This window comes from Pteropus alecto, unplaced genomic scaffold, assembly GCF_000325575.1.
Source record: "Pteropus alecto unplaced genomic scaffold, ASM32557v1 scaffold87, whole genome shotgun sequence".
NCBI classification, from domain to species: Eukaryota; Metazoa; Chordata; class Mammalia; order Chiroptera; family Pteropodidae; genus Pteropus; species Pteropus alecto.
This window is the reverse complement of record NW_006443225.1, coordinates 18,708,626-18,734,006: the sequence shown is the minus strand read 5'-3', so window position 1 is coordinate 18,734,006 and position 25,381 is coordinate 18,708,626. Positions and strand designations below refer to the sequence as shown.

The 25,381-nt window shown below is 43.6% G+C and overlaps 1 protein-coding gene and 1 pseudogene across 1 annotated transcript in view; both read left to right on the top strand.

Moving 5' to 3' along the window:
* LOC102893208 (hairy/enhancer-of-split related with YRPW motif protein 1) overlaps positions 1–25,381 on the top strand; it is a 146,132-nt gene that overhangs the window by 41,258 nt on the left and 79,493 nt on the right. The gene's annotated exons all lie outside the window — the stretch shown is intronic.
* LOC112472628 lies at positions 18,885–18,999 on the top strand (annotated as a pseudogene).

Below are 25,381 nucleotides of genomic sequence, written 5' to 3'. Positions count from 1 at the left end.
CTAACTGTATTCTGTCACGTGTCTGCACCCACACGCATGCATACACGCAGATGCAGCGCCACGTCATGAAGAGACCCCTGCCCTTGACGTCAGCGAGCTCATGGAATTGAAAACGCGCTGTCCTCCGCAGCAGCGAGAACCGTGCGCGCTCCGTGTGTCAGGAATGTGCGGAGTGGCACTGTCACTTTTACGAGGAGAAGACGGCTGCCGCCCGCTGAGCGCCACAGCTGCTGCTCGATGTCTTCCACTGGGAGAGCACCTTTCTGACAGGTTCTCAGGCTCAAGTTTGAGGTCAGAACAGGATTAGGACAGGAACCCGCTCTGCACTGACAGCTGCTCCGTTAGTCAGTGCACTGACTTCAGCGCCATGGCTTCTGAAGAATGTCTAATTAATTTTCCCACTGCCCGAAGTTATCTCTAAGAAGGCCGTAATCATGTGTCTTAGCTGGGTTTTTTTTTTTTTTTAAGAGATTACAGTTTTTCTCCAAATTAGACAAAATTTTTATTCCTAGTCTGCTCTGGGGTGTTTCACCTAGGGCCAGTTTATCCAGTACACCTGACCGCAGGTGTTACTCTCCAGTCTTCCCTTGAACTTGCCTAGAAGCAGCCGGTTGGCTTTGCAGAACAAGGCAGCTCTTGAGAGGCCGCATCGTCCTTTCAAACAGCTGGCTCTGTAGTAGAGAAAGCAGCTGTGGGAAGCGCTGGACCCCGCCCTGTGCCGAGGAGCCTGGTGCAGGGCCGTGGCCGAGCGGGACTGGGCAGAGCGGGGCCACCTACTGGCGCGCTGCCCGCTGTGGCTCCTGCCGCGTGGAGATGAGGGTCCTGTCCGTTTGGATCTGGGTACCAGAGGGCTGCATAGGAAGCACAGTCCTGCCTCACCGGGAAGACCATTCATGTCATTCCGCCACGTAGAATGTGGCGAAATTTCTCTCCCAGTGCAAGTAGGTTAGTTCCAATTCTGTGTTTGTGTGGTTTGCAGCTCATTGAGGATGAGCTTGATTTTGGAAGGTTGGGTAGAAAGAGGAAGAAAGTAGGCTTGTGAGAAACTTAGCTTGCTTTCCAGTATCCCATGTTAAGTCCACCTTCATAATCCCTCTCAATCTATGTGAATAAAATTGGGTCTCTCCATCTCTCTGCGGTCATAGAAATCACGAAAATTTTCTAACAAGTTTTGGAAGAGGGTGTTTTTGAATGGTTTGCTTTAAAATGTGGCCTTGATAATAACATAGACTTCACTTGGGGAAAGGAAGGTTAGGGACATCTCAGAGGAACGGGCAGTAAATGTCCAAAGTTGTTAAAGCGGCTTCTGTGAGATCTGTATTCTTAGCGAAGGTGAGTGCCATGTTCATCAAGATGCCATCGGCATTTAGGACGCTTTCAGCTGCAGTCGACAGAAAGGCCACCTTAACTGTCTTAAACAGTAAGGAAATCTTGCTTAAATAATGGACCTGACAAGGAATCCAAGGTAGGGCAGTTGTGATTCAGCTGTGATGTGGGAAGAGCCGCCTTTGTAATTCTCTCCTTTTGACTGGCCTCTCCGTGGGGGTCGCGCTCAGGCTTGATCCCTTTCTGGTTGCAAGATGATGGCAACAGTGCCGGGCACCAGGTCCAGAACTGACAACGGGCAGGTGCAGCAAAGGAGCACGGCTTTCTCGTGTCCCTTATAATCATTCCCTGGAGCCCCTGCAAGTAGCCCTCCGTCTGTCTGTCACTGGCCAGGGTTCCATCCCATGCCAAGCTCTAAAGCGGTCATGGACAGGGGAGGGACCACCGTGACTGATTCACACTTGCCTGGCTGCAAAATGTGCAGGGTCCATGCAAACTGAAAATGGGGTGCCCATGCCAGGGGCAGCGAAATTCACCTTCCCTTCCCACGGGCCCGCAGGCCCCGTCGCAGTGGAGGGCCACCTGGGGGGTTACTGCCTGTGTGTCAGGGTGCACAAAGGTGCTGGGACTGTGGGCGGGGAGAGGCTCCCGCCAGTTCACCCTCAGACTGTGCTGCAGCACCACCCCCTGGGGACAGGAGTGGCCACCTCCTCCCCTTGCGCACACCCACCTGCGCCTGTGCCAGGGGGTGGCAGTGGGACGGGGGCTCCCCCCACCGAGCAGGGGGTGGAGGAGGTCCCGAGGAGACAAGACCACGCGCGAGCCAAGGCTCCGCGCCCTGAGCGCGGCCACCATCTCGCGGTGCACTCACACAGCACAGACGCAGATAACTTACTAGGATTTCAGGCCAGCGACCACAGAGCATTACCGTCACAGGGCCCTGTGTGCACTGGTCACACAGCCAAGAAACTAGCCCTGAGATGCCCCTGGGGTGGGGATGGCAGCCAGCCTCCCCTGAAAAATATCCCAAAATGGGGCTTTGTCAGGAAGGAGGAAATGGAGGTGGCAGGGAAGAGTGGGTATCAGGCTGGGAATCCTCAGTGTCCCTCTAGATGCCGTGGTCAGAGAAAGCACAAGATTTGGAATTTTTTAAGTCTCTAAGTGCAGCTCACAAGGGCGTGTGCTCCGAATGCACATGGAGAACTGCCGGCTGGTTAGCGGCAGAGATTTATCCGTTTAACAGTGGTCAGCGCTGGTCCTGAGCAGCATCGGAGAGGGCGGCTAGTCCGATGTAAAGAAAAGCCCCTGAACTCAAAATTTTACTTTAGACAGCAAAACGTATTTCTTCGCTAAGATAACTATGTTGGTAAAGATGCCTTTAGATTTTTGTGGTAGTATTTTATCTCCAGTTACATATCTGAGGCATTTCATAATTGTGTTATGTACACTGCAGTTCACAGATAAACCCACCACTGTGTCGTTTTGAAAGGATGCTCTAAGCCGTGGTGTATGTGATGAATTACCTTCTTATCACCCCCGAGAGCACGGAGAGATAGTCGTTCAGCTCACTCTCTGCAGGGCTTGCTTCTCGGGCTGAACCTCAGCAGAGAGGCCGCTTACATCAAAGGTTGGGGCTTTGTTACTCTTTAATCCAAACTGCTTAAAAATAAAGATCACTAACAAAAAGTTAGGTAAGCAGAGGTTTCAGTAGATAACACAAGAGTATCGTGTGAAAGTATGCATGAAACGTGAAAACCTTTTTAGTGTGCCCTTCGGGTGGGGGGATGGGATATAGAAGATGAAATACAGAAACGCCGGTCAGATTTGATGATCACATCCAATATCTATTTTAGCCAGTGATTCTGTTAAGCCCACCTCCATCCCGTCCCAGGGATTGGTGTTCATTGACAAATTATTTTCCCATCAACAAAGTGAAGTCTCGAAAAGTGATTTCTCTATCACGTGAGGAGAACAACAATATTATGCCCTAACCCTCATGTAGGTATATTATACCAGAACTATACTATACACTTTAATTATACTACATAATATCTGATCATAAGACATACCTGGAAAGGGTAGAATTCAAGGTAGTATTTAATGAAATATAATCACGGCGACAGGATCAGTCCCATTAAGTATTAAAATACAGGGCCTTGTTTATGCTTTCAGGGTTTAGCCAAACCACTATACTGAATCATTGATATAATTATTTTTACTCCACTAATAATCGTCAAACACAAGCAGACACATCCCACTATCGGGCACAAAACCAGACAAGTGTTGCAAGAAAAGAGAACTCTGGACCCGTATCTCTCATGAACTTGGATGCAAAAATCTTTAACAAAATGTCAATCAGGGTAATTTTTCATATTACTAGAAAAGGGAAAACCCATGTGACCAGGCAAAGACAGCATTTGACAAAATTCAACACACATTCATAAAAAACAGTTCAGCAAACTATGAATAGAAAGGAATTCCTTCCTCCTAATTAAAGGCATCTGTAAATAACCTACAACTAACATCAGACTTGTAGGTGGAAGGCTCAGTATTTTCCGAAATCGGAGATAAGGCTGGATGTCCACTTCCGCCGCTTCTATTCAGCATGATACTGGAGATCCTCGCCAGAGCAGTGAGACAAGAAAAAGAAAGAAAGGACACAGGTTGAAAAGGAAGAAGTGAACCCGTGTTTTACTTGCGAACATCACAGTCAGGTATGTGGAGAAAACAAAGGTATCTGCAGAAATCTACTAGTACTAAAATTAAATTTAGCTAAGTTGCAAGATACAAGATCAGTATACAGGAATCAGTATATTTCTGTATACTAAGAATACACAAGTGGAAAATGAAATTTAGAAATTTTATTTACAATAGCACAAAGAATACTTAGTAAATTTAACCAAAGCTGCACAGGACGTCTGCACTGAAAGCTACAAGACATCGCAACGGGACGTTCAAGCCGAGCGAACGGAGGCTCGGCGCTGTGAAGATGCCACCTCAACCCATCGATGCCGCGCGGGCTCCGCCAAAGCCCTAGTGGCTGTTGTTAGGAAAACTGACAAGTCGATGTAAAAATTTATATGAAAAGGCAGAAGACTGAAAATAGCCGTATTTCTGCTCATTTTTCCTGGGTGAGAAAGTTACACGACCCCACCTTGACGTAAGCGTGCCGGCAGTAGAGCCCGCAGCCACCCAGCAGCGGCCGTGGAGACGGCCAGCAGGTCAGGGAGCGGCCCGTCGTCTCGCTGGTGTGTTTACTCCCTTCAGGGCCCCTGCCCCGGCTCCCTGGCTCTCTAGCGGCCACTGCCACCTGGAATACGTACCGCATACTTCAAGGTTTTGTACTGTTACTGTATGTGAGCATCGCCATAAAGAATATATGATATCGCTTTACATGTGTTTTTAAAATTTAAAACATTTTTAAATGTTTTACTTTCTATCATTTTGTAACATTTCGACTCAAAATTGTGTCTTTAAATCTGTCCAGGAATCTATGTTGCGGCCTCATTCATTCACTTTAACCGCTGTGTAGATTTCACTCTACAAACGCATGGGTCATCAGTTCTGCTTTTCCCTCCTGAGGAGCCTTCTGGTCTTTGGTTCTGTGAACATTCTGAGCATTAGCATCTTGTACATGTGTCCAGGGACAGATGCATTTGTCTCCCTGTATTCTCTTGAACTTGGCTGATGGGTCAAGACTAAGTACGCATTTTCTGTTTCGTCAGATACCGCCAAATTGCTCTCTCACGCTGTCTCATTTTGCACAGTTTCTGACAGTTCCTATTTTCTCTCATATTCACCAAACATTGGGGATTTTTTCTTTAGACTTTATTTTGACAATCTAACAGATGAGATATTTTTATTTGCCTCTTTATGTATTCTGGATATTAATTCTTATGTGTGTAACAAGTTACGTCTTTTTAAACTATCTCATATTTTACCTTTATGATGACTTTTATCATGCAAAGTTTTTAAATTTTGATGTAACTAACTACCCATCTTTTATGAGTCGCTATTATAATCTTTAAACGAATCCTTTGACATTCCTCCCATCAAGGGTCGGGGTGTCTTTATCGCCCCTTGAACCTGTGCCGTGTGATTCTTGCACAGTAGCCTGGCGCACAGGTGCCGTTGTGCCAGATGTGGGGGCCCAGGCTCTAAGAAACCGGCAGCTTCCATCTCCTGTCTCTCGGGATGTTTATGGAAAGCGACCACCATCCTGTGAAGAAGCCCAGGCCCCGCAGGAAGGGACGCATGGACAGCCACCGTCAGCCATCAGTGTGCGCGAGCCGTGCAGTCCCAGGCTGGCAGCCACGGCATGGAACGGGGGGTGCTGTCCCACTGAGCCCCGCCCAAGTTCCAGATTCTTGAGCAGAATGAACGATTTTCGTTGTTTGAGTTCTAGGGTAATTTTGTCAGACAGCTGGAATAATAGGCCTGTGTGTCTTATCTGGAAGAGCCCTTCCTACCCCGAGCTGAGAGAGACACTCCCCCATCTTTGTATAATGTATTTGAAGCTTCACTTTTCATACTTAGTTTCTGTAAATTATTTTTTTGTGATAAAATACATAGAACAGAAATTACCGTTTTAACCGTTTGAAAGCACACCACGTTGTGGCATTCAGTGCACCCCTCACCAGTGTCGAGTTCCCGAACGTCTCCGTCAGCTTGGAAGAAACACTGCATCATCATATAGCTCATTGCAACGTAGGGTTTGATATAGAGATCTCATTTTTTCTTTTCCAGATGTAATGCGATTTATTGAATAGCCCATCGTTTTTTCCCCACAAATTTAAAACGCTTGATCATATACCTGGTTTCTTGTATATACTTAGGGTTGTTCTAGGGCTGTTCATTATCCTCAGTTCTCTTGCCCAGAGATTTTAGAAGAGTAAATTTATGTTTACAAATATACTCCCTTGTGGTTAGGCTTCTTGCCAACAACATTTGTGTAGTTGTTCTGTCTATCTGTATGTGCATTTTTCTCTAATAGCCTGTAACAGATTTCTGAAAGGCCTTCCCTGTGACCAGGATGCTGGGTCTTTCCAAAAGTATACACTGGCCTCGGTGAAACCTATTATGTTTTATATATGTCATTGTAAAGTCATGTATTCCTAAGCAGCTCAATATGACTATATTAATAAATGCCACGTGATAGTAATAGTCATATGTTGATTTGAAATCTTGCACTTGACAAGACTGTAGCTTAAATGGGATTATTCTTAAGTACAGTCTTATCGCTGTTCCACACTGACCGGAGCCAGTGCGGGCAGAACCTGCTCTGGGTCCCTTTTGGTAGGTGATAGCCTCCAAAGAAATTTGAAGTAGGCAAGGACTAGCTACTTAGAACCTCGTTATCGAGTTATAATGACAGCGAATCTCATACTCAGTTCCATTGCACATAAATACACAGCCATGCAGAGATTTCTGGACTCGGTATTCACAAGCAGGCACAAGGTGGTTCTTGAACTTGAGGAAGCCCCGTCTCAGTCCTCAGAGAGGCTCTGACGAAAACCTGACAGAAAAGGGGTCATTAAGGGGCGATTGTGCGCCTCCCGTAGCCAGCAGCAGGCGGGCGGCGTGGAGGAGTGTTTGGTTTGAAGGAGGGTGTCACATGAAGGGGACAGGCATCCGTGCCCTGCGGCTCCTGGGCTCTGCAGGTGTACAAGGTGAGTCGTCAGAGCGCTGTTGATCAGCCCGTATTTCCTAAATGCTTTTTAGTTCACAAATGGGACCCCGTTTTTAACAGTCATTCTGGTTGTAGCCCACTGTTTTCACCAGTGAAATCTTCTGACATTCAATACGCTGATTGGCAAAAGGTCAAGTTGTCCACTGAAATATAGGTAATAGAGGCGCTTACAGTCGTCACCTCTAAAATACGGATTTTTATCATGACTATAGTTGACCATCCCTTGAAGTGTATATATTTTAAACATTTCAAAGTAAATTGCAGACATAAGTATAGTCAGTATTTTTTGTTAAAGTAAAAATGTTTCCTAAAACATAGAAATATCAGTTTTAGTTATAAACTTTAAACTCTTAGTCCACATTGAATGTATACAGAGGGCCATTTTAATGAAACAGAAACACTTGCAAATATTAGTTCCTATCAAATCGTTGTCAGCCTCAAATTCAGTTGTATCCTGGTATGATTCTCAGATTATTTTGAAGCTTTATAAGAGTACTCATGTTAGAAAAATCTGTTGTTGTTTGTAACTCTTACATTTTTGGACACAAACGTTTAAATTCTTTATTGCTTAGTTTATTAAAATGAAGGTGGACATCAGGAATATTTATATAATAGTGAGGTCTTGCTTCTGTGCATAGAATGCTGAGGAATCTAAAATTAAAATGGTCAAAAACAATGTAATATTCTGAAAAGCAAACTATTTGGAAATATAATGTGTTATCTGAAGAAATTAGTTGATTCATTCTTCCCTTCATCTCTTGTAGCTGTTGTCACTTAGAACACCCTGCAGTCTGACAGGCCAGCAGCTGCCTTCACGGCCACTCCCAGCATCAGAGTTTTCTAGGCCTTTAGCGCACTTCTTTCATCTCCACGGACAGGGAAGGCAGCTGTCATCATGCGCTGGCGTAGCACTGGCATGGTTTGCTGAGGCAGCTGCCGGCTTTACTTCACAGCCGGGGGAGTAGCACTTGGTATTAACAGCAAACTTTAACAGAAGTATGAATAAGACAATTGGCAGAGGGAGTCTTTTAATCTAAGATTTTGCCTAGTTTGAATGAAATAGTGCTATTGATTTCTCCTAAAAAATAGACAGTTGGTAGAAGGGTAGTAAGTAGTTTTAACTGAGTTTCTTGCTAGCCTCCCTCCCCCTAACCCCACTTTTTCCCCATAATCTCTCCTTGAGTGATTTAGCTCAGAGACATACAACTGTGGGTTTTTTTGTTTGTTTTCTTCAAAAGTGGGCCACATATTCAAAATCGCTTTTATCCGCAGATAGCATGTGAAGTAATTTCTTGTACTAGCCATAATTATAATGGCTTGTTAGAAAATTTCAAAATATTTATTAATTTTTTTAGTATTTTAAAAGCAGTCTCAACAGCAATTTAATTAACTTGAAATGATAAAAGTGCGCAAACGCTGGTGTGGGGTGCCCAGAGGCCAGTTCTGGCGGAGTCAGTGATAACGTGGCCTTCTTGAGAACTGGGGCGGACTCACACTGACCCGCAGCACCTCTGCCTCCAGGCTCCTGGGACTGTCCCCTCAGCTCTGGTTACAGGAATTCCATGAAAGAAGCTAGTGTTTGCAGAGCCAGATGGATACAGACATCGCCTGGAACCGGTCATCGAGCCAGAAATTTGGGGATAATTCTGGGATTTTGAGGCTCTTCCCAGAGATGTCATACCTTCACTTCCAGCAGAGTCGGTTTTTGAAACTGAGACGTTCCGAGGTAGTTATAAAGCGTCATTTGCGCCAATGACAATTTGTGGATCTATGGAAATTGTGACTGACTTTATTTTTGCCCTTCGTCCAAATGCGTTAACTTCTGAGTCCAGCTCGGATGGGCCAGGGAGTCAGCGCAGTCCCTGTGCCATCGAGTTACCCACTTTCCTGTGGGAAGAAATACAGCCGCTGAGCCTCCTCAGGCGAATGGGAAAGGTTCTCATTTTCACCCTGCGGTTTTCAGTCCACTGACCTCCGCTGTCCTGTCACCTCAGCAGACACTGGTGCGCATTGGGGGCTCTGAGGCGCGTCCCCCACCTCCAGGTGCTCTCTCTGACTTCGCTTACCTGTTTCCTTACCACCCGGCCGCGGGAGCGATGGGTCCAGAAGTGAAACTGTCACACTCGGGATTGAGGAAAGGGCTGGAGGATTTGAAGATTTTCATATATTTACTCAACTGATTACATTTATAAAGTAACTACCAAAGATTCCGTGTCTCACTTTTTCTTGAAGACACATCCTTTTTTAGTTTTGGGGCTAGCGTTCTACTAATCTGATTTAAATTTTTAATTTTAAATTTCAACTTAGGCTTATATCACTGGTTTGTGTATAGTGAGGAAGAAGGGATTATGCATATTTACAAATGGTGGCTCCTTTTCAGTTATTTGAATACCTGGGTCCAAAAAATGATGACATATCATCAGTGCTGTGCGCTTCCTCGCATTTTCACCTGTGAGAAAACTGTGACCAGTTCTCCCTACCCCGCTGGGGACGGTCCTCACTGCTTCTCTCTGCTTCTTTTGTCCAGCACAATACAGCTCCTCGTCCCTTATTTGGAGAAGGGCGGTAGAATTTCACCTGCGTTTCAAATGTAGGTGATCCATTGTTTGGAAAAGTCGGCTTTGAAAAAGCAGTTCAAATCTGAGGTGAATCATCACCTAGGTTGCGTGTGCGCCTCGGCCAGCACCCCGATACTGTGGGAGAAGCCCCCGGCTCCCCCGCCTCCCTCGGAGATAGTGAGGAGAGAAAGGTTCTGCTCTTCAGTTTCTCTTGCTGCGAAGTCAGGGCGGGGCTTCTTCACCGCTTGTCTCACGTTCTCCCCGAATCTGTAGTCTCTGCCCCATCCTGCAAGACCGACGTCAAAAGCAGAGTTTATAAGAGAAATAAATCGTTTGTCTGGAATAAGATTCCTGTAATGACAGCCTCCCAGAACAGAGCAGGGAAACTGCAGAAAAGGTTCTAGAAACAGTGGCCACGAAACCTCTGTGAAAACCCGGTGTCCCCGCTCAGTGTGTAATCCGTCAGGCTTTCCTGAATGCGAAGAATCCACGTGTGGCGACGACACCCCCAGATCAGCCCCAACACAGCCCCCAGCCGCCCAGGTGCCGGCGGAGAGACGGCGCTTCCCGCCCCAGAGGGAGCCCCACCCGCCCTCGTCAACATGAATTTCTGAATAAAACGATTTGGTTTCCCAGCTGAGAGGAGATTAGACATGGATTACTTCTAAAACCCGTCCAGGAAGCGGAGGCAAGTCCCCAGGCGACAGGAAGGGTGACGCCAACATCGTGGGAAGAGGCCAGAGCGCCAAAGGCACTGCCCTTCGGAGGGACGCCTGCAGCGGGCACCCGATCACAGGCTTCCTTCACCCGGATGGGCACCTGGCTCATCGGTCTGTTTTTTATTACAAAAAAAGTTGTAAAAATTTATTGTCTATGCAAAATATTTGTAAATGCAGCGATGTTCACGGAGGCCTGAGAGGGCGAGGAAGCGTGGGTGTTAGAGGCGCCTCCGCTGGGGACGTCTCTGCTTTAAAACCGAAGGCCCCATTGACGACACAGCAAGTGCGTGACCGCATCACGACGAGTCCTAAGGAATCACCGCATCCCTCAGCAAGCGACGGCTGCGTCACACGGGCGATATCCCGCTCTCAAATGTGCGAGAAGGCGGGCGACGGAAAAGACGTTCTTTCAGCGTGAGCACCCATTTTGAAGGGAAAGGCGAGGTCCTGCGTGAAAGCCAGGCGCGATGACCGAATCCAGTCAGAAGGAATTTGTACAGTCTGCCCCAATCTCTCAGTAGGTGCCTCTGCAACTGTCGTTGCTGGTGCATAGCGATAGAAACTAGAAGCGGGAGCACGGTCACGAGAGCCACCTCACCACGTCCCCGCTCCCTCAAGGACTCCTCCACGCTCAGAAGCTTTTGGTTAAACGTTTGGTTTCACTTACTCCATACACGTGTGTAAATGCATAGAAAGATCTTTTTTCACTTATTTATAGGATCAAATCAGAGTTCCCTGATCAGAAAACCCACCTATGCCATTAACTTAAAGTCCAACTTCTCTAGAAATCAGCGAGGTCATAACTTGACAGTCTAATGTACCTTTTTGACAGATTTGCAAAAAAAAAAAAAAATTGTCCAGTTATCTATGAATTCTCTTACGTCAAACACTTAGTTTAGATCTAACTTGTGTAAACAAATGGACTTTGCCAGTATCTTTGAGGACACGGGAACACTGAGAGCAGGTAAGGTGTTTTGATCTGGTGGCATTTGGTGCTAAAACTTCAACTGTCAGGTGTCTCCGTAATTTAGCATCCAGTCAGTTTACTTCTCCTGACCGAATAACAGTGAAACGAGCACAGACTGGAGTCAGAGATCAGAGTTTGAATCCTGGCTCTGTTGTTTATAGGCTGTGTGACTTTGGGAAAGTTTTTTCACTTGGAAAATGCTGATAGGAACATCTGCTTCTAAAGTTGTTTGTGTGAGAATCAATAAAATAACATGTAAAGTGCAGAGCACATGCGTGGCAAATAGTAGGAGTTAAATAAACTCCATTAAAAAAGTCAGTGTTTGCTGAAGGCATATGTCTCTGTGGTCTACCCCCTCTTGTGTCTTGGTAACATGGCATTCGTGTTCCACTTGATAGACGTTCCCCTTAGTGTGCCTTATTCAGTAATTAATTCAGAAGGAATCTATACATCCTTTAAAAGTTGTGTTATTTGTTGACGGGTCTTCACATACCTAGTTTTATTATGAACATGATTTGGTTGTATACTAGTGAACACAAAAACAGGTGGATTCATTAGCTTCTAGAATGATAATACTTTAGATACAACATGAACTCTGTGTACCATGAGAAGAAATCCAGATCACAAACCAGGAGACTTTATCACCTTTCCAGTGATGGTTTTTAAATACCGTGTGGTATTTAAAGTGGTATTATTTAATAGAGTACAGCTCTATCTCTCATTTATGTAACAGGTGCTTTGCAAACACCTTTTTTTTTTCCCCTTTGGTCATATTAAGCAGATTTTTTTTTTTTTTTTCAAAAGAAGTACATGGACAAGGTACTATAGCAGAATCACAAGCAAGCTGTGTGATTTAAAACTAGTTTACAAAATGTGTCATGGAAACAATATACCTGGAGGCATCAAGGCCACATTTTGCGTGTTTCAGAGCTCACAGATCTTCCGTTTGTAGCTTCCTGGCTCCTATGCAGCACGTCGGAGGAGAGTAAACATATGACATGTAAAGTATTAGAGAATACCTTCATCCTTTTAAAATAAAATTGGAAAGTGATTTCGTTAGTAATCCAGTTTTGTAGTGTAGTGTCAAGCTATGAAAGGTAAAAATAGACTCTATTGTCTTTGATTTAAAAATAAACACTTCGTTATTTTTCACTGATTTCATTTCTTCCAATAATCGTGCACACTCTCTTACACAAATTAGAGTTATTTGTTGTTTATGTCATTTCAGTCTACTAGGGGCTAGCCACTTGGGAATGAAAATCAGTATCAGTCAACTCTATCTGTAGGAAACTTTCTGAGCTATGATTTTGTGATTGCCCACTACTACTTAAAATGATAAATCTAAGAGATTTTTCTATTCTTAGTCTCTTAAATTATTCTACTGACTCCCTCTTTCTGCTTACCACTTGCTTCAGCTTTCATGTGAAATTTTACATGATTTCAATGGAATCGTTTTTGAAAACCCAGGAAAATATTAATGTATCTTTGAGAAGGAATGAGTTGCCCTTTGTTTCTTTAATGATAATAATTAAATTTTGCCATCATTTCTAAAAGGCAGTAGTTCAGGAACATTTTTCTGGTTCTAAAACTAATAGCATGTATATTATAAAATAGAGAAATTTATTACCATACCACCATGAGATAATATTATTATTGACATTTTTATTTTTCCTAAGCAAGATACATTTTTTAAAAGGTGGATTGTCATATCAAATTTTATAACCTGCTATTTTCATATATTAACTATACAGTAAACATTTTATTACATATTCTTTTAAACCTTGTTTTTCTTGGTTGTATAATACTTCTTGTAGAGATATATCCTAATTTATTTAACAAATCCTCTATAGTTGGATATTTGGCTATCTCTAAATTGTTTCTATTTTAAATAAAGCTACAGTAAACATTCTTATGCCTATCTCTTCTCACTTGTATTGGATAAAATCTTAAAAGTAAAATTGCTGGACCACGTGGTACAAACACTCATATTGCCAAATTGCTCTCTAGAAAGGTAGTACTAATTTAAAACCCCAGCTCATCTATTCCTTTGCAAACACGGTTACTCTTTTTAAATATGAGCCATAGCAATAACAAAAATATCTAGATTTAATTTGCATCTATTTGATCATTAATCAAATTGAACCTTTTTTCCCTTTTGTTTGGGTAGCAGATAGAAGCTGTGAGCCTATATATGTCATTTTTCTCGGGTGAATTCCTAGTCATTATCTTGTCCATTCGTCTCGGTGTGCCTTAATTTCTTTTACTTCTCTTAGCCTAAGTGTTGATTTGAGGTGAAGGTTGACATAACAGAAGTCTTTCGTGGTATAAAATACCAAAATGTACTGTTCCTATGGAAATAGTAGCTTATCTTGTAAATTTCCTACAGGGAACATGTAGTTTACAAGTTTTTATTCTTAAGGGTAGATTACCAATTTTTAGTATTTTATTTGACTTTATCGCTCTGTAAATGTAAACGAAGTTCTAGAATGTTCTCGGAATTGGGTAGCTTCTTTTTGTTAATATACTGTTAGGGACCTTCATCTTTAAGTCAGCACTTCAGATGATCACAATCTAAGCTCATATGAAATTAGAAAATAAACTGTACCGTTTTCAGGATTTGGACTTAACCGTAGATGGCAGATGTAGTTGTTTGTCATATGAAACAGACAGACAAATGAAAGGGAAGAGGAAGGGAATGAAAGACTTACTTCCTTACCGAGCCATCACCCAGCGTATTGTCTAGGAAATAGAAAAGGAGAGAACAGAAAGGGGAGGAAGAAAGGAACAAGAAGAGAGCCAGTTCTGTGCTCTGCGGAGCTCACAGATGCTCCTCTTGGCAGCCATGCAGTTTCAGGCAGGACTGGGGCTTTCGCAGACGTACAATGTGAGGCTTCTTTGTTGGGGACAAAGTGTTGCCTGTGGTGGGAACTGCCGTATTGTCGGATCACTGCGATTTTCAGTAGAGACAGTACATTGAAGTAGCTTTGTGGGCAGCGGATTGTTTCAGCCAAGCCTGGCTAATGACACACTCAGCTTGGCAAACTCTCTTTAAAAGGTAGAGCGGGCAGAGTTCTGTGGTCAGGGAGCCTGTCCCATACTTGGGCATCAGAATGACTTTGCAAGCACTGGTTTTTAACAGCCAATTTATTTAATGTCATCCAACAAAAGTGTTTGTGACTGTGAAGTTAGAACTGTAACCGCTTTTCAAATGGAACTATTTCTTTTTTCTTTTTTATTTTTGATAATTGCTAGTCTATTTCAGGATTGTTAAAGAAAATATCTTTTTAATTGAGTAGTTTCTTCTAAGCCTGCTTGTTCATTTAGGATGAGGTTTTCTTACAAAATAGAAGGTGCATGATGTACATGTTTTACATTTTTGCGATCTCTCCGTGTATACCTGGAATGTTTTTTGTTTAAATATAAATACTGTATTGTGAAATGTTTAAACCATATGTTTAAATTTACTAATTAGAGAGCAAAGGTGAGTATTCTTTAATTTGCTTGCCAGCGTTGTCTGTTCTGGTCTTCTGCATAGTTTACTTGAAGGAGAACAATTAGCCATGTTGTATTGGCTGTTAACAGGGATGTTAATTGAATTTTTTTACTTGTCCCTCTCTTCCCCCCTTTTATGTTAAATATAGTATTGAATGAACGTTTATGGCCTTTTAATTGCTTGCATAAAATCTGAACAAGAAGGGAAAGGACACTTTTATAAAAGGTAGCAGAGACTGGAAACTGTCAGATCATTCAACACCCCCTAATTAGATGGGTTGTTGAATGAGAAATCGAACTGGTACATTCATGGTGGTTTGGAGCTTGTGAGAACCATGGATATCTAGCTGACTATCTTTCGCTAGAAAAAGGTGAGACCCAAAGAGATTCACCAGTAGGAGGAGGCAGAACCTGATGGTAAAGCTCCTGGTTCTCACACACAAGCTCACTCTCTTCTACATCCTTTTGTCTCCACATCAGAGCAGCCTTAACTTGCTCTTTCTCCGTGAAGGACCATCAGGTATGATCCTTGCCTTCAGGACGCCTTCGTTCGAGTTAGAGAACGAGGCGTGTGCTCGTTCAGAGTTCCTGGTAATGAGAGATTAAAATCGTGGTTCAAGACCGCAGTAGAAGCCCTGTCTCCGCACTACCACGTTCATGGCCCAGGGGACCGGCAAACTTGAAGTTCGGTAAAAGGATGTACATCTTCAGGCTAGAGTAGTCGGAGGAGGGCCTTGCTCATGGAGGTTGGGTTTCGAGGTAGGTCTCGATTTTCCTGTCTGCCTCACTGCTGAATTCCCGTTCCTTCTAAAATTAACATAAATGTCAGCTCTTCTGCACGGTGCCCTGCCCCGTCTTCCCTAAGGACTTCTTCGCAGCCCCCTGTGCCTCCAGCATGGCACATTCCACGTCGCACTGTAGCCGCTGATCTCCCCCACTAGACTCTGAACTCTGAAGCTCACAGGCCTTATACTTCACCTCCTGACTATCTGCTTGGTATGTAATGGTAACAGATACATGCTTCAAAGAAATTGAAGCCTCTGGGGTTCCATTTCGCTATAAAGACAACCTCGCCCAAGGTGACAGAATGGTGATAGGGCTCTTCACATACAGCGAGTGCATTAGGGAGGAGAATTGTTCTTAAACACTGTCCATTTATTTAAATCAAAAATTTAGTTATCTCTAACCACTACCAATAGACTATAGCTTTCTTTAGCTACCAATACAAGACATATGCTGTCTGAACAGAATCCTGCTGTTCACTCACATTTTCTTGGCAAGTTGAAAAGCTCTTAGGATCTGGAGATTTCCCCCTCCCCCCGTTCAGACACTGATTTGGGAAGTCCGTTTACATGGGCAGGGACAGCTAGATGCAGGCCACCGCAATTCAGTAGAATTCAAGAGGGGACGTGAATGTTTGTCAGACGAAGAGTTTCTTATTAGGGACCCCTAATCCTTTTGAGTAGTGAAGAAAACAATTTTAAGTCACTGTTTTTCTACCCTGTTTTGCTTTCCTTTGAAAACATAAGAATTTATTCAGAGATACTTATATTAGCCAAAATGCCAACCTAACACGGTTCTTTCGGAATTTTGATTTGTTCGAATGTTGTTTTCTGGGTAGTAAAAGCTTTAAAATAATATCATTATCTAATCCCAAGGGAATAGCCACAGCCTCCTAAATAAAAATAAAAGCAAATAAAAAAACTCTTATTTACAATTTTAAATCATAAATAGATGCTTTGAAAAAAAAGATTAAAATTCTTACCCAGTCAAGGAAATGCAGCTTGATGTTATGAACAGTAAGTATCCTTTGCTTAGTGCCCGAGAGCATGTAGCTTTCCAGTTGCCAGTTGACAGCATTGTTTATTTTGGCTTCATTGATAGGCACACCCTATATAGTATTTTTAAAGGGATAATCAGTAGTTTTTTCAAAGGGCTTTTGGTAACAATTCAGATAGAAGTGATGATTATAATCATTTTTCTCATTTACATCTTCTGACGACCTGGGGTAATAAATCGGGACTTAGGATTTGTGCTGTATTTTAAATTTGAGAGAGCGGAGGCATTGGAGAACCGAAGAACTTCATGAGTGCCCTCCACCTTTACGTTGCTGACCATGGCTGCTGTGCTCCACGTGCGGTAGGGGGAGTAAGGCCGTGCGAGCCTCTCCACAGGCGTCTTACAGGGTGACCAGAAGGAAGCCCTGGGTGGGGTGAGCCCAGGAAGGGAACGTGGCAGGCGCTGCGTCGAAAGAGCGAGGCGAGTCTGAAGTATACCAGGTAGTCCTTCCGCAGTTAAAGGTTCACTGCGAGTTGAATATTTAAGGCTATGCACATTTTATGCAGCTAATAAAAAGTCTTAAATTTTTGCATTTGTATATACATTTATCAGTTTTGTATTTAATGTCACTCTATACCATATCAGTTTTCAAACACTTAAAATTGTGTAAAAGTAGAATAAAATTATAGAACTGCAGAAGACCTCGTCTGTCCTAACAGGGCTTTTTAATGAAGAATGCCTAGATAGTTCATTTAAGAAACAAAGGCCTCTGTCTCCCTCCTTCCCTCCTTCCCTCCTTCTCTCCCTCTCCCTCTCCCCTTCTCTCCCTCGCCCCCCCCCACACTGTTGCCGTTACATGTAGATCAACATTACTGTGAACATTCATACAAATTAGAAAAAACAAATTGGTGTTAATTAAACCATTAGAAGTATTTTTTATCTTCAAAAAAAAAAAACTTACTTCTAAAGTCTTAAAACTTTAAGGAATTGTAAGAAAATCAGAAAACGTTTTAAACTTTTAACTCATTGAGATGAAAATATAGATGGTTAGTGATTTCAAAATAACTGTTTTTAAACCCTCTGAGAATTATGATTATGGCAAGACAGTTAAATTGACCAGCAAAGTCGGAATTCTCACAACATTCTCTTTGGATACTGAGGTTCAGTCCAAGCCTTGTAATTGTTAGCTTGGTTTTAATATATTTGTGTCAAAGAACTAGTCAGAGAGAGTCTCTATTTTAAGTCTGAGAACCACCACCAGCACACACTGACAGATGTTCCAGAATGTCTGTGGAAGGAATGTCAAAAACCTCTCCAAAGCAAAGTCTTTAAACCATGTCCTTAACGCAGAAATGCAGAACCAGATTTAATTGCCCTTTTCCTAAACAGCTCAGACGTGCAGACTTGTGCAGACTCAGTAACGGCAGCATCTGGTCTGCAAAGTCCGCAGTGGACTGAGGGGGTGGGGGGTCATGGTCAAGGCTGAGTCACCTAGGCCGGAGTTCACAGACGCCAGCCAGCGGCCTGCACCTGAATGAAGTTAAAGGAACACACTGAGCAGTAAAAACAAGGCTATTTGCCTTTCAAAACAACAGTATTTAATGACTTTAGTATGAAACATAAGATTTCTGAAAAATTAATATCCGAGACTTTTTCTAATTAAAAAAAAAGATATGAAAATAATAGACAACATTGCATGAAGCCATGGAGATTTTTTTCTGATAATTTAATTCATTATTTGTTGCCATTAAATGCCATCATTTTTCTAATGGGGAGCAATTAATGAGTTGAGTGGCAGCAGCATGGCTTACATTTTATTTCAAAGGGAAGACATTATAAGACTATGTGAAGTGATAAATTTTAACCCGCCCACCCCAAGGGATTAAGTTTACAGTTCTTGCAAGAAGTCACAGGTAATTGAGAACTTTTAAGAAAAGGAAGAGGAAAAACCCTGAGTCTTCTTATACTACTTTGTGGCATTAAGCAAGTGACTTGACTTCCATGTGTCTTAATTTTCTGCGTCAAACATTGAGGGAAGCTATCTTTATGGAGAATTTAATTTTAACCTCTAAATATCTAATAAGACAGTTCAGTTGCTGTGTGTCAAGTACAATGTCACATAGATTTGAGGAAGAATGCAAAACAACAGGAAGAAATGTTTGAGGGGTTAGTAATGGCAAAAAAATGGATCTAATTGTGCATTATTGCTATTTCTAATTAGTAGTATTTATTATAACAAATTATTTCAGAGTGCTATTTTTCCTGTAAAACTAGCGTTTCTGCCACAACATATATTAATATATTGTGGGACAGGGATGCTTACTGTTTTTATTGTCAGTTTAAAATTATCTAGAGTCTGTAGCCATGCCACCCCGAACAAGCCCGATCCTATCTGATCTCGGAAGCTAAGCAGGGTCGGGCCTGGTTAGTACTTGGGAGACCACATAGGAAGACCAGGTGCTGTAGGCATAAAAAAATAAATAAAAAATAAAATAATCTAGAGATGTACTCACATGGCTATTTAAATTAAATTAAATTAAAAATAATTTAAAAATTCAATTCCTCAGTCACAGTAGCCACAGTTCCAGTGCTCAATAACTACATTATATAAAGTATTTTCTTTTATCCCAGAAATTTTTGTCGGGCAGCAGTGTTTTGGGATTATTGATATTTTAATTAGGTTTCAAAGCATTTCACTGGAAGATAAGGACATCAACCATGTTTTTAGATGGCAGCTACAGAGGAGACTGATCTCCTACTAAAGCAAAGGTCGAGCCAAGGGCAGACTATAAGGGAGGCACCTTGGACACAAAACAAAAGTGGAGTGGTAGTATTGCTCGTGGCGATGTGTTCTGAACCAGTGAATAACACCTGCTAAGATTCCAAACCAAGTCAGTCTTCCATCAAGTAACACAGTGATTGCATTCTTAGAAATTTAGTATATGCCTGAACTTTTATTAAAAAGCAAACTCTTTTTACCTTTGGTAGACATAGTTCCTGGCTTAGATAATTATAAGCAGATTTTTCACCCACATCAACGTCTAGTTCAGAAGCAGGGCAACTCCGTTGTAAAAAGCAGATCTGTGCATTACAGACCGTCTGCATCACGCTCCCCCCGCCCCCGCCCTCTCTAAATGTCAGCCCCATATCGTGACAACCGGACAGCACCCTAAACAGTTCCAGCCCATTATGGGGTAAGTATTCAAGATGGCGGGCCCATCCAGCCTCTTAAGACAGTGATCTTAAGCCTGTTTCTTTGTTGGGTACATTTTCTTGATTTATCTTTTTCCATATTTTTAAACTGAAAACATAATGCTGTTAAGTTCTTTTAACACCCGTCCTTGCTCATTCTTGTTAGGGTTAGACTTAATTAAATGATCGGGAATAATGAAAGAAAAATTTCTTCTATATATTATGGACTTCTTTCTTATGCCTTCTTTTAAAATAAATTTAAATTAATTTCTAGCTGTGTGGCTGTGAGCCTTGGCCCAGTGAGCTGTTCAGTGAAGTCCTGGGTTTCCTTAAGAAGCACATTGGAAATGAAACAACAGAAAGAATTAACATGAGGCCATGATGTTGTATAGATGAAATGAGGACCCTTTTCTTTTACCTCAAGAAAGATAAACAGACTTAAAACCTAGAGCGCAAGCAGGGTCGGCCTGGATGGCAGACCACCTAGGAAGACCAGGTGCTGTAGGTGTAAAAAAAATAAAAAATAAGGGATTGTAAGCTGACAGGGTCCTTGCCATCTGTGAGGTCAACCAAGGGCTGCCTCGCCTAAAAAAAAGAAGAAAAACGTAGAGTGGGACTTCTTAATCTTAGAGAGCCATAGAAGACCTTCAGGTAATCCTTTGGAGTTGTAGCAAGATTATGTTTATGGACATTTGTCCATTTTGTTTAAAGTGTCCATTGCTATCATCGAAGGAATGAGAAAAAACTACTTAAATATAAGAATGACCCCATTATAGAAAGAAGTCATAGGGGAGATAGATTCAGGTATTTAAAGTCAGGAAGGGCATGGTCAGTTAGTTAGTTAGAAGTTAAGTATACTATCAAAATGGTCGATTTAAAAAGCTTAAAAAATGCTTGTTGGAAGAACGAATAATGAACCCGTAGTAATTATCACGTTCCCTTTCCAAGAAATGGTGTACTCTGAAAATAAAGGGGATTTGTAAAAGGCCGACTGGATCAAGAATTAAAGGGGAGGAGAGTAGGAGATGAGATCGTTGAGCCACGCCCCCTGCCCCTCAGTCTCCCCGGAGCCTCTGGCGAAGAGAACAGTCAGTCGCTTAAAGCGCTGCTCTTGTGTGCCTGGCAGTTTGTGCTTCTGTCTCGTTTCCAGTCACACCGTAGTTAATGCCGGGAAATGCGGCCTGTTAAACGCGCAGTTCTCTGAATTTGACTTGCCTTTGTTCGGTGCTATTTTCAAAAGAAATGGATTTCGTTTTTGTAGACCATTATGTTATAATGTATTTTAGCAGAGAAATGCTTATACCATGAAAATTAATAGGATTTGAATCAAAGCAAATATTGGAAGAAAACCCACCCCCGAATGTCTCCTCTGCGGCAGCTCGTCGTTGATTTAATTATAACAGCGTCAGAGGCAGGGTGCTCCGCTCTCCGTCACTCCAGCAGCAGAGTGGCAGCTGTCACAGCACTTGTTTTGAGGACGGTGCAGACGCGGTGATCGTGGGGGTGGTGATGGTGACGATGACGATGGTTGATGACAGCTAGCGTGTATCGAGCATTGTAAGGGTTTGGCGTGCGCTCACTTTGCACACAGGAACCTGGGAGACAGGCACAGTTACTATCCCCGTTTACAGCTGAGGAGCCTGGAGCAGAGCGAGAAAGCGAGCAGCCCAGAGCTGCGTGTCTGGAGGTGACAGAGCCGGGACACACCGAGGCGTCCGGCCCCAGCGTCCTCGCTCTTACTCAGTGCGTTGCCTCTTCTGGCTTTTTATGCTGAGGCCCAGATCTGTGGATAAAGTGACCGTTTAAAGACTGCACCGACAATCTGGGCAAAGAGTCCACGGGCGAATTCCTTTCAAACCTTGTTATGCGGATCAGCAGAAACGCAGCTGGGCAGACTGAGTCAGGTAAGTGGTTAACAGACGACGGTACTGAAAGGGAGCTCGAGCTGCTCTGGCAGAGGCGGATTCTCAGAAGCGCACGGATTCTTTCTTTCCCGCCAATAAAGTGTTTCAAAGTTAAAGCGAGGATGAACTCCACACTGGCGGCGTGGCCGCTGTCCGGTGGAGGAGGAAACACGCCGGGCTGTCCATGTCCTGGGTGTCCCTGGACGAACATGCACACGGGGAGGCGGCCCCAGCCCAGGCGGTCGGTGGGCTGTGGCAGCGACTCTCCTTAGGCACTTTTTTCCATGACGTGTGGCCACTGCCTGCCTTTTCTGCCATCTGAATCACTCACCCTAAAAGGCTGTTGTCACTTACGGAAAACGCGTGTTACTCTCGAAAGTAGTTAATGACAGCCACCCAGTTACGTCAGAGGTCCTCACCTTGCTGGCCCTTTGTGTCTGTGTAGGCTGTCCCGCCCTCCTGCACTTGACCGTACACATAATTCTGGGCCAGATTTTCTCGCGCAGTGACCAGAAGAGACAGCAGCAGGATCTCCGGGCCGGGCCGGGCCGGGCCGGGCCGGGCCAGGGGAGCGTGCTAAAGGGCAGATTCCCAAGCCCCAGCCCACACTGGCCAGGCCACTCTCTGGGGGTCCGTTCCTTCATTTGCATCTTAAACACGCTCCCCAGGCGCTTCCGACGCACCGGGAAGCATGGGAACCACTGTTCACAAGGCCCTTTGGGTGGAGGTGTTCTCCACCCGTGCTAAGGAACAGGTGTGTTTGACGCCTGCCCTGACGCGCTTACGGGCTCGTGGGAGACAGCAGTGACGTAGCGGTAACCGTAACACAAAGCGGAAGGCCAGCACCACGGCCGTGGGACAGCTGCTGTTGTCCCTTTACGAGGTTTTGCTTTCCACTGTTTCAGTTACCCGTGATCAACCTCGGTCCAAAACTTTTAAATGGAAAATTCCAGAAATAATTCATGAATTTTAAATTGCCCGCAGTCCTGAGTAGCGTGATGAAGTGTCACGCTGTCCTGGTCCGTCCCACCCAGAACGTGAGTCCTCCCGTAATCCAGCGTCTCCACGCTGTACCCGCTCCCCGCCGCCTAAGTGGACAGCGATCAGATCAGCCGTTACGGCACCGCAGTGCTTGTGTTCACGTCACCCTTGTTTTACCTACTAGTGGCTCCAAAGCTAGTCACAGAACCCTGGTACAGCATATCGTAGTACTCGTTCTATCTTATTCTTCATTATTCATCTCTTACGGTGCCTACTTTATCAATTGAACTGTAGCACAGGCATATATGAATAGGAAAAACAGTACACACAGGGTTCTGTACCGTCCACGGATTCCGGCATCCACTGGGGTCTTGGGACATATCCCCCGCGGATAAAGGGGTCCGGGCTGCTGTACTTCCAATAGCAGAAGTCAGAGAATCTTCTAGAGATGTTTTGTTTTACTTCATGTACCATATATACATTTGGTTGACTTCCTTTATTCAGCATACATAAAGGCCTGCGGTTTGCTTTTCATCATCTTTACTAGCTCACTGAATAATTTCCAGAATTTTTAGAGGATGGGGAGCTGTGTTGTCAATGGCCACTGCGTCTAAAAGTGCGGCCAAGGTTTGCCTGCGGCACGTTATTGAGCTACTGTGCCCTCATCGAGTTTCTGTTTTTATTTTTGAATTGGAGATTGCCAGCATTTATGTGACAGAGAGCCATCAGCACCGAGAGCTTCTTCAGTGTGACTGTACCCAAAATTGTTCTAAGTGTCTGTGACATGTTCAGCTCTTTTTATAAAAAATCACTCTTCCGCTCATAATGGCTAGTTTATAGTCCACCTGTGAGTAATACTCCCAGAAATAACTAAAAAGAAATAGACCAACAGGAATAGCCTTCCGCAATGACACTGGACACAGACACAGACCCAGTGCCACATCTTGGGGAGCACAGGGAGAAAGCAAGAGTGCACAGATAACTCATCCGAGGAGCGGAGGGCGCCCACGCCCGCGCCCGCACCTGCTGTGCAGAGCGTTTCCAGCACCGCGTCCGTGTAACCGTCACAGCAGCTGGAAGCGCTGTTTCTAGATGAGGAAACTGCTTCAGAGAAAGCAGGTGACCCAGGGGGCTCCCAGCAGGGCTGGGATTTGATCCGCGATGGGACCGCAAGGCCTTGGTCTCCCTTGGGCATTTGGGCATTCCCGCAAGCAGTGCCAGCCGCGGAGGCCAGCGGATGCAGGAGGAGAAGCCCGTGGACACTCGGCCGTTTCCACTTAGCACGTCGGATGTGGCGCCTGGGCAGACATGACTAGCGAGGCGTGCCCTGGGGGAACGAGCCGTCCTTCAGGTTTTAGCCACGGGTGACAGGGCTCGAAGGGCCAAGTGCAGGGAATATCCGTGTCAGAAAATGAATGAAACTTGATAACTAAGTGGGTGCTGCTGGGGGCGGGGGGCACCATGAATGGAAGCTGCCTAAGTGGGTCAGTGGTCCGTGAAAGAACCCGTTAGCACACAGGCAGCGTGGGAGGCAGCTCCGTGTCACCTTGTCTGTGAATGAACCTGATTTTGTCAGTGGGAAATTCTTACGGAATGTGTCCTAGAATTGCAGCTTTCTAAGAATACAAAGCTGTGCCTCAACTAATATTCTAGGATATCTGTTTAATTTTTTTAAACGAAGGCAGAAAAATATAACCTATGCTGTCAGATACACACACATACATGTATGTAAATATATGTAAATGACTGACTGCATTATTTTCCAAATTTTACCAAAAGACATTGATTTCTATAATCAAGAAAGAAAAAGAACTTAAAGCCAAATCAACCTTTTAAAAATTCCTTCCGAATACCTAAGCAGACAGCGTGTGGAGACTGTTCACTACATGGCCTCCACCAAAGTCATTTTCCAGTGACTTTTTGGGAGAACCTTGTTTCTTCAATTTCTGCTTGTATAGAATTATTTTACTTTTAAAATGAACTTGGGAGTATTCGAACTATAAATATCGATTTTTAATGATTTGTAGTTTCCATTTGGTAGCAATATTTTCGCTCTCCTTTACCTTTTCTTAATGTCTATGTAAACTCTTAAAATAATCGATCAAGGAAGAAAAAGTAATGAGTATCAGTTTTTATTTGGTATTGTGAAGTACTTGAATATTTTATTGGCCAAATTGAGCTATCATTCAGCATTACTCGTTAATTCCAGTGCAGTCAATCCTGGGACTAAGTGCTTTGCCCTTAGATTTTATTTTCCATTTTGCTTGGATAAAATTCAGGGTCCTTGCCATCTGAATTTCAGAGGAAAAGATTTTAATTTCAGAGGAAAAAAATGTACCCGGAAACTTTTCTGTCCCCTTGACCCTCTCCCACTTGAAAAATGAATGACACGTTAAAATCAGTGTCAGTTGCAAGAACCAACTTGTTTGAATTTCAGTTTGGAATATGTTTTTATCTTGGTTATAAGCATCTTTAAAGGCAACTTTATGATGAAAATTCTGATATAGCTAAACTACTTTTCTGTCAAAAACAACTCTCTCTCAAATACTAGTGTTAATTTCTTAATCCTGAGCCAACACAAATTAAAATTAGAGTTTGGATTTTACTTTAAACTCTTCGTGCATGTTCCGATATGCAGAATTAATGGAGTTTTTCTTTGCCGTTTAGGAAGTACCAGGTCGGAACCAGAGTCCGGCTGCGGCTGTTAGATCTTGAACTTACGTCTAGGTTCCTGGGAGCGACAGCGGACACAACCATCCTAGAGGCGGACGCCG